This window comes from Lynx canadensis, chromosome A2, assembly GCF_007474595.2.
Source record: "Lynx canadensis isolate LIC74 chromosome A2, mLynCan4.pri.v2, whole genome shotgun sequence".
NCBI lineage: Eukaryota > Metazoa > Chordata > Mammalia > Carnivora > Felidae > Lynx > Lynx canadensis.
Genome location: NC_044304.2, coordinates 52,730,210 through 52,746,818, shown reverse-complemented (window position 1 = coordinate 52,746,818; position 16,609 = coordinate 52,730,210). Strand labels below are relative to the sequence as shown.

Genomic DNA, 16,609 nt, shown 5'->3' with positions numbered 1-16,609 from the left:
TGCCCGCTGATGTGGGCTCAAACCTGCGCTGGGTGATGACAAGAAGAATGATGGCTCCCACCTGCAGATGACTCACTGCGCGCCTCAAGACACCCTTGGCACTAAGGACAGACACCCTATTTCTTGTATAGTAAGAGCAAATCCCAGAGAAGGGAGGTCATTTACCTGAGGCCTCACTGCTGAGTGAGTGAACCAGTGGCTAGCCTGGGGGCGGGGGTGCTGAGATTTGAACGGGGAGCGTGAACACCCCTCACCTCCACCGTCCACCGCACAGCAGCCATCCCTGCCCCGACCGGCCCCGCTGCCTCGTTTCTGCAGCACCGACCACCATCCCAAATCATCCTCTCCAACCGCCTCGCTGTGCGCTGTCTGCCCTCACTGAGCGCAGGATCTCTGGCTCATGTGCTTGCTCTGAGGGGACCCAGCCTGCCTGCGCACACACTTCCCAACGTGGCAGGTTCCCACTCTCGGGCGGCATGTCAGCTGCGGTCCAGGTGCCAAATGCACTACAGATGGCACACGTGAACAAGCACTGACGAGCTGTCTGTCCCTTGTGAGTAAGCTCTCTGCCCACCAGCCCCAGGGGAGACAGCCAGATCCTCCCTCTGTCCCTCCTTGTGTGTCTCTGGTGAACCCCAAACTTCTGGAGCCAACCTTCATGGGGACAGCGGGGCTTCCTCAGCCGTGCTGCTGTGAGACGAGGGAGCAGGCCTGGAGGCCCGTCTAGCTGACCCCCAGAGGTCTATTTTGCTGCAGCTATCTGCAGGAATCCCTGGGAGGGAGCCCGAGGCCAGAACGGAGGCCCCCCCCCCCCCCAGGGCTCCTCACACCCTGGGATCCCTGGGGGGGCTGGTCCCTGAACTTACGCCTCAGACTTTCAAAATTCCTAGAATTGGTTGCAAAAGGCCACCTCAACCCTAGCAGAGCTGAGAAGGAACATCATGTTTACACGAGGCTGGCCCAGGGAGATGGGGAGGCCCGGCCAAGGTAAATATCAACACCAGCTTGGCTTTCAAAGTCAAGGATGTGGAAAATAAATACAGAGAGAAGGAAATTTCCTTTATCCTGACGTCCCAGTTGCCTGGGCCGAGCGCTGGTGGTGGCTGTGCCTCTCACACCCATCCCCCTTTCTACATACACCCTACTGTCCTGAGATACCAAGATGGGATGTGCAAGCCAAGATCCGGATGCCGGCAGGAGCAGGGACGGGTGGGGAGAAGCTCGGTCTGGGGTCCGGCCACCTGAATGAGGCCAGGCAGGCCCTGCCTTTCTCTGGGTCCAGCTCCCCACCCAGCAGATCCACAGTACGACTTGAAATAGACTCTGGGGCCTGGGCCCTCGATGGGATTTGGTGGTGGTGGGGGCTGGGGGTGGCTGCATCTCGAACCAAGGGTGCACTAAGGAGCCCACGTTTGTGATAATCCTCTGGTTCAGACCCCCTGACTGGGAAACCAGCCACCAGAGGGTTCGCTGGTGAGGTTCATCCATTCTTTTCACTCAGTCATTCAATAAACATGTTTGTGGAGCCCCTTCCTGTGCTACAGCTGCATAGACCTGGTGCAAATACTCCCTCCTCCACTCCTCACAATAGCCTGGGAGGTGTGGATGGAAACACATTCAGGGAGGTAAGACGGCTTGCCCTGGATTACACAGACAGCAAGGTGTGGAGCTGGGAGCACAGGCGTGTGGGAAGAAGTATGTGAACAACCGGGGCTGCCCAGGGCAGGCCGCACAGAGGAAGGGGCCGTGGCCTGTGGGCTGTAGCCTGCCAGAGGTGGGAGGGATGCTAACCAGGGCCCGGGAGGTCTGTGTCAACAGGCAGTGCCCTCTGTGAATAGATGGGGTTTCTCATAGGACACTGGGGGGCCAGGCCCAGGGTAGGTCTTTACGGGAAAGCAGGAGCTCCAGGGAGCTTCCATCCACTTTATCACCCGTTTGGTTGCATCTCAGCTATGGGGAAGGGTCCTCAGCACCCAGCCCTGCCTTTGCACACAGTGGGGGGGGGGGGGGGAGGGGCAGGAGAGGTGCAGGCTCTGGCCCTGGCTCCTGGAGCACCCAGGTGGTGCAGGGCATCAAGTGAGGCATCCAGAGGGCTTATGACGCCAGGACTCCCCAGAGGGGGGGCGGGGGGTAATGGGTTTTACATAACTGCTGGGGGATTTTCCAGGAGTTCCCTGGGCCTGAAGAGGGTTTCTCCACTAGGGTAGCCAGTCCTTTTCCCATCCTCTGGGCTCAGGAAAGCTTAACTGTAAGCTTCTAGAAACTTAAGGCTCCACAACCCATTACGATCTCACTTCTGGGTAGAATCCAAAAAAGCTGAACTCAGAGAACCAGAGAGCAGAAGGTTGGTTGCCAGGGGCTGGGGGGAAATGAGATGTGGGGCAAAGGGTACAAACTTTGCGTTATAAGAGGAGTAGGTTCTGGAGGTCCCGCATACAGAGCACGGCAACTACAGCGAAAAATACTATCTACTTGAAACTGGCCGAGGGAATAGATCTTAAGTGTTCTCGACACACACACACACACACACACACACACACACACCACAATAACCATGTGAGGTGATGGCTATGGTAGTTAACTTAATAGTGGCAATCATTTCATAATGTATATGAAATCACCACTTTGTAAAACCTAAATTTATACAATTTGTGTCAGTCACTGCTCCGTAAAGCTGGGGAGGAAAAAACAAACGACAGCGTCCTCTCACTCTAGAATAAGGACTTGAGAGTGGGGGCGCCAGGATCAGTCTGTTCCCCGCTGTGTCCTCAGCCTCCCTCACAGCACCTGGTGTAGAAGGGGCCCTGTGGATGTCCTCTTCAGGATGAATGAAGGTTGTATTAAACCGGCAAAGATTTAAAATGTGTTGATACTCAGTGCTGGCAAGGGAGTGGCAAAACACTTCCAGAAGGAACATAAATTGGTACCATATTTTTTAACAGAAGAGATCTGGCAATATATAATGCAAAGCTTTAACAACATTCAGGGGCGCCTGGGTGGCTCAGTCGGTTAAGCTCCCGACTCTTGATTTCAGCTCAGGTCACGATATGGTTTGTGGGTTCGAGCCCCGTGTTGGGCTCTGCGCTGTCAGCACAGAGCTTGGGATTCTCTCTCTCCATGTCTCTCTGTCTCAAAATAAACATAAAAAAATAAAAATACACATACTCTAAGGAAGAGATAAATGATCTCCTTTTTGCAGATGATATTCAAGTACACCTAGAAAACCCAAGAAAATAAAAGCTAATATGAATAAAGACAATAAAGTGTTCAGTAAGAGGGCAAGGTATAAAATTACCAACAACAAATTCTAGCCTCCATATATGCAAACAGTATCCAGTTGGCAAAGAGTGAGAGAGAAGAGCCCATTATAAGCGATGCAAGGGCTCCAACTCGGAATGAACCTACACTAAATGTCTGACATCCACATTGAGAAAGCCCTCCCACACAGTCCTGCAGGGGTCCTCCCGAGAGTCTTATGGAAAGGAAACTGAAACGAATGGGGGAAATGTTCCTTGTTTGTGCACACGGTGATTCAACAGCAATAAACATGTCAACTTCACCCAAGTTCATAGATTTACCACACTTTCAATTTTAAAAAATCAACAAGTATCTTTTCTGGAGCTAGACAAGCTAGTTCTAAGGCTTATGAGGAAAAACAAATAAGCAAGAGTATCTAGGAAAACCTTGGCAAAGACAAGCAATGAGGAGGTTCTGTATGTTCAAACATGTCATAAAGTCTCCAATTTAGAGAAGGTTACATCACCATGGGAACAGACAGATGGGCCAATGGAACAAAATGAGTCCAGAAACAACAGAACAGTATGTCCAAGTACATATGGAAATTTAGTATCTTAATGATAAAGGTCTGGGGAATATGATCTCAAATCACTACCAAAAGATGGACTTTTTAATAGAGGATATGGGGACAACCAGACAGTCATTTGCAAAAAGATAAAACTGGGGCGCCTGGGTGACTCAGTCGGTTAAGCATCTGACTCTTGGTTGCGGCTCAGGTCATGATCTCATGATTCTGCACTGACGGTGTGGAGCCTGCTTAGGATTCTCTCTCTGCCTCTCCCCCTGCCCCCACCTCAAAATATATAAACTTAAAAAAAAGATAAAACTGATTCCATGTCTCATTGTATACCAGAATCTACTCCAAATGGGACAGGTCTAAATGTACAACAGCAAAATCATACAAATACTAGAGGGTACATGTGGGTAAGCTCCTTTATAACCTGGGAGTGGGGAGCCTATAGCTTAAAATCTTTAAGCAATAAAACAGATACACTGGATTATGTGAAAACACACGTGTGCAATTATACATAGAAAAATCACTATATGCAAAGTTGAAAAGACAACCAAGTGGGAGAAAACACTGCATAAAGGGCTAATCTCCCTAAAATACAGATAGCTCTTAAAAATCAAGAAGAGAAGGGACGCCTGGGTGGCTTGGTTGGTTAAGTGACTGACTTCAGCTCGGGTCATGATCTTGTGGTCTGTGGGTTCAATCCTCACGTCAGGCTCTGTACTGACAGCTGAGAGCCTGGAGCCTGCTTCAGATTCTGTGTCTCCCTCTCTCACTGCCCCTCCCCTGCTCATGCTCTCTGTCTCAAAAATAAAACATTTAAAAAAAAATAAAAATAATCAAGATGAGAAAGACCAATAAACTTATTCTTTTTTTTTTTTTTTTTTAACGTTATTCATTTTTGAGAGAGACAGAGCTTGAGTGGGAGAGGAGCAGAAAGAGCAGGAGACACAGAATCCGAAGCAGGCTCTGGGCTCTGAGCTCTCAGCACAAAGCTCTATGTGGGACCTCGAACCCATGAACCTTGAGATCATGACCTGAGCTGAAGTTGGCCCGACTGAGCCACCCAGGCGCCCCTTTTTAAAAAATGTTTTTATTATTCATTTTTGAGAGAGACAGAGTGAGAGTGGGGGAGGGGCAGAAAGAGAGGGACATATAGAATTTGAAGCAGGCTCCAGGCTCTGAGATGTCAGCACAGAACCTGAGGCAGGGCTCGAACCCACGAACCGCAAGATCATGACCTGAGCCCAAGTCGATGCTTAACTGACTGGGCCACCCAGGCGCCCCTAAATTGATTCTTTCTTAAATAAACCAAGGACATTGGCAGGTCACAGAAAAAATGGAAAATAGCCTTTAAACATAAGAAAAGGGGTTCAACTGCTCAGAATAAGAGAAATGCTAAAATTTCATAGGATACAAAAAATGCTAACCAGAAAGAATATTGAGTCTTCACAAAAATCAAAACTTCTCATCTTTATTCCACTAGAAAGAAAAATATCCATAGTGTATATAAAAAGGACTTGTAACCAGAATATATAAAGAACTCCTACTGCTCAATAGTAGACAGATAACCTGTTTTTTTTGTTTGTTTTGTTTTGTTCTTATGGGCAAAAGATGTGAATAGACACTTCACAATGAAGGAAATATAATGGCCAGTAAGAACCTGAAGAGGTGCTCAGTATCCTTAGTCCTCAGGGAAATGCAAACCAGAAAGAGGCACCACACTGTACCTTCTAGAACCGCCAAAATGAAACTAGGCCGGTAACAACAAAATTGTGTCAGGCTGTGGAGCAACAGGAAGTCTCGCACAGCTGCGGGCAGGGGCAGAAACTGGCAAAACCACTTGGGAGCAAGGTCTGGTGACTTGTACAGTGAAACATCCACACGATGCAGCCACTCCACTCCTATGTACCCCAAAGGCACGAGAACACGTGTCCACAAAAAGACTGCTGCAAGTATACTCACAGCACAACTGGAATCAACCCAGATGACTCTTGCCAGGCAAACAGAGAAACAAACAGAGGTACATCCATACAGTGGGTACTACTCACCCTCAAAGGAACAAACTACAAATGCACGCAAGCGACGCGTATGCATCTCAGAGTCATTATGTGGAGTCAAAGAAGCCTGGCACAAAAGATCCATATGTACCATACGGACCCATGTATCTAAAATTCTCGACGTGGCCAAACTAATTTATGGAGACAGAAAGTAGATGGCCTGTCAGAACTCACCAAACCATGCGCTTTAAATGGATGCATTTTATTGTACACAAATTATACACCTTAATAAAGTTGACTTTTTTTTTTTTAAACTACACAGAACGTTTTCTCACCTATCCGATGGGCAAAAATCCCAAAGCTTGGCATTACATTCCGCGAATCTGTGGGAAAACGGCACTCCCCTTCGATGCTGGTGGGACATAAACGGCAAGGCCCCTGTGGAGTATCCAACAGAACTACCTGTCTCAAAGTTTGACCCAGCGGGCTTACTGTTAGGAGTCTGTCCTAAAGATACACCTCCACAAACACACAAGGACATGATTCGTTGCCCCATGGGTTGTTACAGGCAAAGACTGGAAACAACCCAAGTGACCCTCAGTGGGGAACCAGCTAGCTGAGCCTTTCATTCGCTGCACGTGCCCCTCCCCCCATCAGGGACCAGTGTGGCCCCGAAACACGGCGAGGAAGTTCAACGAAGAGTAGGGTGCCATCTCCAGGATTTACTTAGCGAGAGAAAGACAAATGGGGGAAGAGATGGAAGAGGAAATATGAACAGTTTTATATTCCTTTATTTTTGCAAAAAATAAAAACACAAATGATAAACTGGAAATTCATTTTAATGGCTACTGATGGTGGGGGAATGGACGTGAGGCTGATCTGAGCATACTTTAAAAAAAATTTTTTTCTTAACGTTTATTCATTTTTGAGACGAGCATACCTTTGCACTGGAGCATCAGGTAAGTGTTTCTATATTCAAAATATTAAATCAAGAAGAAAAACAACTGAAAGCACAGCAAGCAGGACAAAACAACAGGTGCACTGGACTTCATCAAAATTTACAAAATGTGTGCTTCAAAGGACATTATTAGGAAAGTGAAAATACAACCCACAGAAATGGGAGAAGATACGTGCAAATCATAGATCTGATAAGGGGCTTGTTTCTAGACCATTTGCAACTCAGTAGCAAAGACAACCTAATTTATGAACAGGCAAAGGAGCTGAGTAGACATTTCTCCAAGAAAGACAAATGGCTCGGAAGAACATGAAAGATACTTGAACGTCATTAGGAAAATGCAAATCAGAACCACAAGGAGATGCCACGTCGTACCCACGAGGACGGCTTTCATCAAAAAGTCAGATAATAGGTGCTGGCGAGGATGTGGAGGAACTGGAATCCCCAGACGCTGCTAGGGAAAATGGGACATGGTGCAGCCACTGTGGACAACAGTCTGGCTGTTCGATGGCCCAGCAATTCCACTGGTGGGTGTGTACCCAAGAGAACGGAAAACCTATGACCACACAAAAACCTGTACACGAGCCTTCACAGCATTATTCGTAATAGTCCCAAAGTAGAAACAACACTGATGGCCACGAACTGACGCGTGGAGGTGTGGTCTGTCAGGACGGTGTAGTACCATCCGGCCAAACGCACGCCTGCGCTCAGTCTTCTCAGGAGCCCGAGTACAGTGCTGCGACCATTTACAAAACAGGCAACTGACCCAGAGGAAATGATGTAACTCGTCAAGGAGGCCAAGCTGGTAAGGGGGAGAACAGAGGCTGTTTCCACTTGATCTCACCACTTCCTTATTGTTAAACACAATTCTTTCTAAAAAAAACGATGAAGGACAGTCTCTGAACCTGCTTCCTGGACCGACCCTCTGTCATGCTGACACACAATGAGAGGCCCTGCGGCCAACAGCACCCACAGGAACCATGGGGAAACCCAGGGTTCGCGACGGGCCAGGCCAGCCTCCGAACTGTCCCGGCTGCCGGGGTCCCCCCACCTGTCTTCTGCCCCCGCCCCCCCCGGTCAGGAGGGGAGCCCCAGCTCCTACCCTGAGGACTGTGCTGCTCCTGACTGGCCAAGGGCCTGGCCCCTGTGGTCACGGCCTGACAGAGCCTCTCTGTCCTTGGCCCCTGGCGGCCCTGCAGCAGGGGGAGGAGCTCTGGCTCTTCAAGCCAGTGTAGGCGTGAGGACAGCGGGGCTGGGGCCACTGCTATGAGTCAGGGGGACCTTCCAACATTGGGACTCATCATGAGAGGCCGGACAGAATGGGTAGCTGGACCGCACACGTCCAAAGGGCCCTAAGGTTTCACTTTTTCGCTCTCTCCAAATGAGACAGGCACATTTTCCTTAAAGCCGTCCATCATCCAATTCCAAACTTGGGTCCCCTTTCTGGACCACACTGCCTGGAGCCTGCCATGAACCAAGGTTTTTCTTTTATAAACACTGTAATTACCCTGTGAATGGCACGATTATATTTGTGTGTGTGTGTTAACAGTGTTCATTTGTTAAATGTAAACATTTAAAATACATTACAGTTTCTGAAACCCGGTTTTGGCGTTTCTTTATTTTTTAATGTAAATATGGAAATGTCCAGATCTCTCTGGGCCTCTGAGCAGCCCTGCTCCCCACACCTCCTCTCTGGGATCCTCACAGGTATGTGTCTTTCTGTGGGAAGGACAGAGACCAGAGGGGTCTAGGCGGTGGCATTGGCCAGGGACCAGATGAGGACATCAGACTGGGCTTCCCAACAGACTTCCCGGCCAGGGTTCTGTCCACTTGGGAAAGAATGAAGCCTCCATCATGTTTCCAAATGCATCACACACATAACCATTCGTTCATTCACTCATGTATAATCACCCACCAAAGAACATTCACTGGGTAGGCAGCACTAGGTGAAGGGTGAGGGATGTCCTTCATTTCTTGCCATCCAGGTGGTCAGTACCTTTCTCTAAACTGTGGGAAACCAGTGGAGGGCATTAAGCCCCTTTTCATCTGAGGGACAGGGGTCTGGTTGTCTGTGAGCTCCTTCAGAGTACCTGTGAGGGACCATGGGGACCAGCGGAGGAGGAGGACAGCAGGCATCCAGAAGATAGCACCAAAAAGATTTTGGAGGGCAGCCAGCCAGAGACACATGCCACTGGAGGGCCAAGCCAGGCAGGGCTGCCCAGGACAGGGGACCAATCACAGCCAAGACCCAGAGATAGGACAGGGATTGTAGGGCTCCCAGCAGATGGTGGACCTGCCCTTGGTCCCTGACATCCTAGGTCAGGTTCATGGACAGGAAGGGAGGGGAGGAGGTGGCCTGGCAGGGGGAGCAAAGAGTGGGGAGGAACAGATGGCAGACTGCAGGCCAGAGTCTGGCAAAACCCCTGCCCCACCCCACCACAGGGGCGTCCTGCAGGTCTTTGCCACAGCCCCTGGGGGAGATACGCTGACAGCCTGAGGAGGGAGGCAGGCTATTTCCGGGGTCACTCTGTAGACTCTGGATGCCCACCAGAGTACAGGATCTGTTGTCCTCAGGTGTCATTGCCTCCTGGTCGCTCCCCCTGGGTCTCCACAGTCCCTGAGTGCCATTCACAGGGAGAGTGCGATCCATAGTTGTTTCTGTGCCACCAGGCCCCATGCCCAGCCCTGTCCACCTCCACAAGCTCACCTCCCAGGACTCCTCACTCAATGCTTCCAGCCACCTGAGCTCGAGAGCTTCTCCCTTGTGCGGGGTTCTCACACACGCTTCCCTTAGCCACGGAAGATCCTCCCCATGACCACCTTGCCTGGCTGGCTCCTGCCTGCATATGGCTGCTGGTGTCTTCCCTGGTCACCCATCTGAAACAGCCTTCCCTCATTCTCTGGTGCAAACAGCCCATTTGGTTCCTCCGGTGCCCCTACCATAATTTGCCACTACATCCTAGTCTGTGCATCTGCCTGACTCCCTCTGGGAATGTGAACCACCTGAGGGTTGGGCCCAGACTGAGTTCAATGCTGTGCCTCCGGCTCTGGCACAGAGTCTGGCCCCATGCACAGCCTTTGAATGAACAGTGATTTGGAACCTTCTGCTCTATATATGATACCACAGTGGAGAAAGGAAAGAGGGACTTTTGGTGCGAACGTAATACCCAAGAATCAAACAGTAAAGATAAGTGTTCCTCAGTCTAGATGGTTGCTGGGGACTCCAACAAGTCAATCCCTGCCCTCCAAACCCCAAAGGATGGTAGGGCAAGGCTGCGGGTAGGGCAAGGAGCCCACGGAGTAAGCAGGCAGCAGAGCCAACTTTCCAAGGGAGGCCCAGGCTCCAGACCACAGAGACCCTTATTGTCCTTCCTGGGCCCCACCATCAGGTCCCAAACCAGGCCAAGGCAATGCACAGTGGTGGCCATTTCTTGCTTCTAGATTCTAAGGGCCCCAGTGCAGGATGCTCTGTATGTAGTAGGAGGGGAGCCTCCCTAGATGGTGGGCCTTTCAGGCTATCCTGTGACCATGCCCAACCCAGGTCTACTCCTGCAGTGTGGGCCTGGGGAGGGCCACCTGAGGTGCCACTGGGTAAAGGACCAGGTTCTGACTTCCCAGTTCCCAGATTCCCACCTGGAGCTCACACCACACCATGGGGACGAGGGCCAACTCAGAAGTGACAGTAAGTCCAGAATGCGAGAGGACAGCCTGTGTGCCCCAGCATCCATGTCTGTACCATGGGATCTGAAAACTTCCAGATCCTTCTGCCTTTCTACTAAGGCAAGGGTAGCTGATGTGAACTGGCTAGGCCTGCTGGTATAAGCAGGTGATGGCCATAAGGGACGAACAAGAGAGAAGAGAAAGGGCAGAGTCTGCACCAGGAAGTGTGGAGGAGATGGCTAGGGCCACCCTGGTGATCGAACACCCACACCCTGCAGGGGACTTCTAGGTGCCCTGTCACCAGCACCCAGGGTCCCTTGCTCACACTCCATCCACAGACCCTTTTCACCCTCCTTCAGTGGAGATGAAACGATTCCTTCCCCATCCCATCCCCAGGGCTCTGCAATTTTTCTTATACATGACTGCCCTGGTACCTTCCTTTTTCCAGATGCCTGCTTGCTCTTCCAACTTTGGGCCCTAAACATTCACTACCTCCTCCAGCCTAGCCTCTCCTGGGCACCTAATTTGAGAGAGGGATTATGACCCAGCCCTTCTCATGGAAAACCCAGCCCCAAACTCAGCAGCCTCTCAGATACCAGGCAGCTGATGGCTGCAGAAGGGAAGAGGCTGGGAGGTAGCTAAAACTCTTGGGGCAACTTCTAGCACAAGAGTCCTCTGGTGGAGACGTCACCAGCCTTCCCCATTTCCACCCCCACTGTTGCCAATACAGGGCGCCAGTGTGCGCTGCCCTATGACCCATTGCTCCAGGGGGTCCCGAACAAGGTTAAGGTTTTACTAGAAAGAAAAAGTTGTGGCCAAGTCAGCTGGTAAGATGCAAATAATGAGTTATACAAAGCACACTCGTGAGCCAATGGTGAGGGAAGACAAAGGAGAAAGGAAATGTTTCATGCTGGCGGCAGGATGGGGTGCCTCTCCCCCTGCAGTGGGGTGGGAAAGATGCCTCTGTCTGGCTGCACAACTGATCAAAGACACATCGAGAGAGGAGGCGCGGCCCGGGCCTGTGCACACATGCGGCTTGCACGCTACCTTCGAGGGGCCTCTGTCCCCAATCCTCACCCACGGCTCCCCCAGCAGAGATGCTCTGGGCTGCGAATGACAAGAGGGAGTCTGAAAAAGTGGCCTCCTATATCAAAACCTAGATCCAGACAAAAAGACAGGCCAACACACCTGGCCCACACTCAGAAGTGCTGGGGAGGCACTCAGCAGTTCAGAAGTTCGCTGGCCCGGGTACTGAGAAAACACAGCTTACACCTGAAACACCAAGACAGGGGACAGGACGCTCTGGGGAGGGATGCCCGGAAGGTGGTCATCTTGAAGCGCAGGAGGAAAGCAGCAGAGAACAGCTAGTAGGCCAGCGGGAGGAAAAAGAATAAGGTCAAGGTTGTGGCTCCCCTCCATCTGGGGAGGCACAGACCTCAGGTGACAATACCCAGTGGGTGGCAGGGAGGCTCTGTGACCATCCACCTGAGGAAGGGCTGATTGTTTCCACCTTCCCACCAGGGGCTGAGTGGGTCTCCAAGGCCAGAACAGAAGGATGCAGAGGGAGAAGGTATGTCTCATGGAGGACAGGAGTCTCAAGCCATCCCTTGGGGCAGAAGAGAGAAACCGGGATCCCTGTCATCACACCAGGGGAGACTGAGCGGGAGAGCTTGGCCTACGTACAGGATGAGTACTGGGCAGGCAATTAACATGTTTTCAAGCAAGTTCCAATGATACAAGAAAACTGTCAGAAACGTATACGTTAAAAGAGAAAACAAAACCTTATGCTCCGGTCACTTACACCCATGGTTACAAAAAAACCTAGAAGGAAAAAGCAAAACCGAACAATAACCTCCAAGGGGTGGGGTCATGGGTGCCAATTTTATTCTTTATTTTAGGTTTTTCTCTGACGCTCACATGCCTCTTTTGGGATCAGAAGACGATGTGGTATGGAGCTGGGTGGGGGTGAGGGTGCTGCCACCCCGTGCGGACCCTGGGAGCCAGCGCACCAGCTACGGAAGTGCCCAGCCGCCCACGGGGCAGAGGCATCCCGCTGTTACTTTCTGCTCTCCCTCCCACGAAGTGGCGAGAAGCAAAATAAGAAACCTTGGGCCTGGGTGGAGATGCCGCCATTTTGACCATGGACTCGGACCCTGGAATTCCCAGCCCCCAGCACAGGCTGCCCAGTGTCTCCCCATTTGATTAGTCTGGAAATGGGCCTTGGGACCCTGCTATATTTAGCACCCTCCCTCTGGACCTGTCCTTAAACGAGCACCAGTATCTGAGCGCTCTAACGAGTGTTTGTTGCCTAAGGACGAGGGTGCGACTGAGGCCTGAGAGGGGTCAGTCGAGTCCAAGGACCATGGGGAGCAGCCTGGGTTTTGGGCTCTCAACTCCTCATTACCAAGCGACATTCAAAGGCGAAGGCTCCAAAATAGCAGCGGCAGTCCCAGAGAAGGACTAACAACAGGGTGTGTGTTACGTGCTTCAGCTTCTCTACTTACTTTGGGGAGTAGTGTGGATTTATTTTGGGGACAGAGGGAAGGAAGGGGACGTGTAGGAGAAGGGCAGCCGGGCCCCAGGCTTGTTTGCTTTCTTCTCAGCTTCAAAACACATTTTTCAAATTAGGTGGTAAGAATACAGGGCAATTTCTGTGGCACCAACATACTTTCTTTCAAGATATGATTTATATGTTTGGCCCACATTTTAAATGAAATGGTTATTGAGATAAATGGCCGTGCTGGAGGCTGCAAAATGGTTTCCATTATGTAGTTCTTCTTTTCAGTGCCTTAGAAAACTTTCTGAAAAGTGCCCCCTGTAAAAAGGCGGACACTTTGGCATCTTTGTTCTCTACCTCAAAGGCCTTCTGGGGTCAATACTGGAGAGAGGGAGAAGGGAAAGGAGAAAAGCGGGAGGGCTGAGAGCTCTAGAGTGAGGTGAGAACGGGATATAAACATACAGAGACTTCACTTGGTAAGAGAGAATTTTGAAACTTTAAATAACGCAAAGGCGGGTGACCTGGAATATCACGAGAGGGCCCTGATTCAGTCCCTGGCAGACATTCAAGACAATGTTTGGTATCCTTGCACGGAGCCCTGAGGGTGCTGCCTCTGGGCGCCACCAGCAGAGATCATGGGATGACACAGACACCGGCCCCTGACCTTATGTATAAAGCTGCAGGAATCAGACGGTGAGACACTGAAATAAAGACAGAGAAGAGGAGAGAGGCAGAAATAGACCCACACGTATATGGGGTCGACCGACTTTCAACAAAGGTGCCACAGTAATTCACTAAGGAAAAGAGAGTCTTTTCAACAAATGATGCGGGCATAATTAGATATTCATATGGAGAAAAACAAACCTCAATGCTTACTTCAAGCCATATACAGAAATTAACTTGAAATGAAACATGGAAGTATATATAAAAGCTCAAAGTATAAGACTTGTAAAAAAAAAAAAAGAACATAAAAAAATTAATGAGACTCTGGGGCAGGCAAAGAATTCTTAAGATACTACAAGTATGAACCATAAAAAAATGAATAAACTCGACTTTGTTAAATAATCAGAACTTTTTTGTTCTTAAAGACATTAAGAAAATGAAAAGGCAAGCCAAAGATATGGAGAAAATATATGCAGTGCGTGTATCGGAAAAAGGACCTACGTCTGGAAAATATAAAGAATTCTTGTAACCCAATAATGAGGTAAATAACCCCATGGAAACTGTGGCAAAAGGTTTGAAAGAGACGTCACGAAAAGAAGACACACAGATGGCAGGCATCCACTGTCACCAGAGGACTGACATCAAAACCACAAGCTACCACCATATACCCAGCCACCCAGCGACAAGGGAAGACCGCCGGGCCCTACGTTCTGACCAGGAGGCAGAGCAACCAGAACTCCCAGATGTTAGTGGCGGCAACAGCAAGCGGTGCAGCTACTTTACAAACCAGTTTGATAGTTTCTTAAGAGATCAAACGTATACTTCCATTTAAACCCAGCAATTCCAGTCCTAGGAAATCGATTAAAAGAAATGAGAGTACGTTTCCACACAAAGACTTGTACGTAAACACACACTGGAGCTTCATTTACGACAGTCCCAAAGTGGAAACAATCCAAATACTCATCAGTAAGTGAGTGAAGGAACAATTTGATATATTCATAAAATAGGATACTATTCGGCAGTAAAAAGGGACCAACTACCGAGACACAACAACAGGGATGGATCTCAACAATATGCTGGCCCAAAGAAGCCAGACAAAATAGGACTTAACATGGGATTCAAAAAAATAATCCAAAAAATGTATATGGAACCACAAAAGACCCCAAACAGTCAAAGCAATCCTGAGAAAGAAGAACAGAGCTGGAAAGATCAAGCTTCCTGTGTTTTTTTGTTTGTTTGTTTGTTTTTAGTTTTATTTATTTAAATAACCTCTACATCCAATGTGGGACTTGACCCTGAGGTCAAGAGCTGAATGCTCTTCTACTGAGCCAGCAGGTGTCCCAACACCATGCTTCCTGACCTCAAATTATATTGCAAATCTATAGTAATTAAACCAGTATGGTACTGGCATAAAAAGAGAGACCTAGACCAACAGAATAGAACTGCAAACCCAGGAATAAACACCCATTTTTTACAGTCAACTGATTTTTGCCAAGGGTGTCAACAACACTTAGTGGCGAGGGGTGCCTGGGTGGCTCAGTTGGTTGGGCATCCGACTTCAGCTCAGGTCATGATCTCACAGCTCATGAGTTCGAGCCCCACATTGGGCTCTGTGCTGACAGCTAAGCATAGAGCCTGCTCAGATTCTGTGCCTTCATCTCTCTCTCTGCCCCTCCCCAGCTTGGGCTCTCTCTCTCTCTCAAAAATAAGTAAACATAAAAAAAAAAAAAAAAGAACACTTAGTGGGGAAAGGGAAGTCTCTTCAACAAACAGTGCTGAGAGAACTAGATCATCACATGCAAAACAATGAAGCTGGACCCCTATGTGACACTGCTCACAAAACTTAACTTGAAGTGGATTAAAGACTTAAACATAAGACCTCCCACTGTAAAACTCCTGCAAGAAAACATAGGAAAGAAGCTCCTTGATGCTGGTCTTGGCAATGATTTTTTAAACATTTTTTAATGTTTTTATTTATTTTTGAGAGAGAGAGAGAGAGAGAGAGAGAGAGAGAGGCAGAGAGAGAGGGAGACACAGAATCCAAAGCAGGCTCCAGGCTCTAAGCTGTCAGCACAGAGCCTGATGCAGGGCTCAAACCTACAAACCGTGAGATCATGATCTGAGCTGAAGTCAGACGCTTAACCAACTGAGCCACCCAGGCATTCCGGCAATGATTTTTTTTAGACACTACACGAAAAGCACAAAAGTGGCAAAAGCAAAATTCAACAAGTAGAACCAGAAAGCTTCTGCAAGGCAAACCCACCAAAACACAATAACCACCACCACCACCCATAAAATGAAAAGGTAACCTATGGAATGGGAGAAAATGTCTGCAAACCATGTATAAGTTAAGAGGTTAATATCCAAAATACATAAAGAACTCATACAACTCAATAACAAAAAAAGAAAATAAACAATCTGATGACAAAATGGACAGAGGAACTAAGTAGACATTTTTCCAAAGAAAACACCTAAATGGCTAACGGGTCCATGAAAGTGTGTTCAGTATCACTAACCATAAGGTAAATGCAAATTGGAGTGAGATATCACCTCACACCCGTTAGGACAACTATTGTCAGGAAGGTAAGAGAAGTTTTGGTGAGGATGTAGAGAAAAGGGAACCCTTCTACACTGCTGGTGGGAACTGGTTCAGCCACTATGGAAAACAGTAGGAAGACTCCTTTAAAAATTAAAAATAGGACCACTATATGATCCAGCAATTCCACTCCTGGGTATATATCCAAAGGGCATGAAAACGTGACATCAAAGAGACTGATGCACCCACCCCCATGTTCCCTGTGATATCATTCACAATAGCCAAGCTATGGAAACAATCTAAGTGTCCATCAACAGATGAATGGATAAAGAAGATGTGTTATATAAACACAATCGAATTATTATTCAGCCATGAGAAAAAGGAAATCCTGCCATTTGTGACAACATGGATGGTCCTTGAGGGCATTACTCTAAGTGAGATAAATCAGAGAAATACAAACACTGTACGATACCAAGGATATGTGGAATCT

The 16,609-nt window shown here is 48.8% G+C and overlaps 1 protein-coding gene across 4 annotated transcripts in view; it reads right to left on the bottom strand.

Annotated features, from left to right (window-relative positions):
* ATG7 (autophagy related 7) overlaps positions 1–16,609 on the bottom strand; it is a 249,548-nt gene that overhangs the window by 1,621 nt on the left and 231,318 nt on the right. The gene's annotated exons all lie outside the window — the stretch shown is intronic.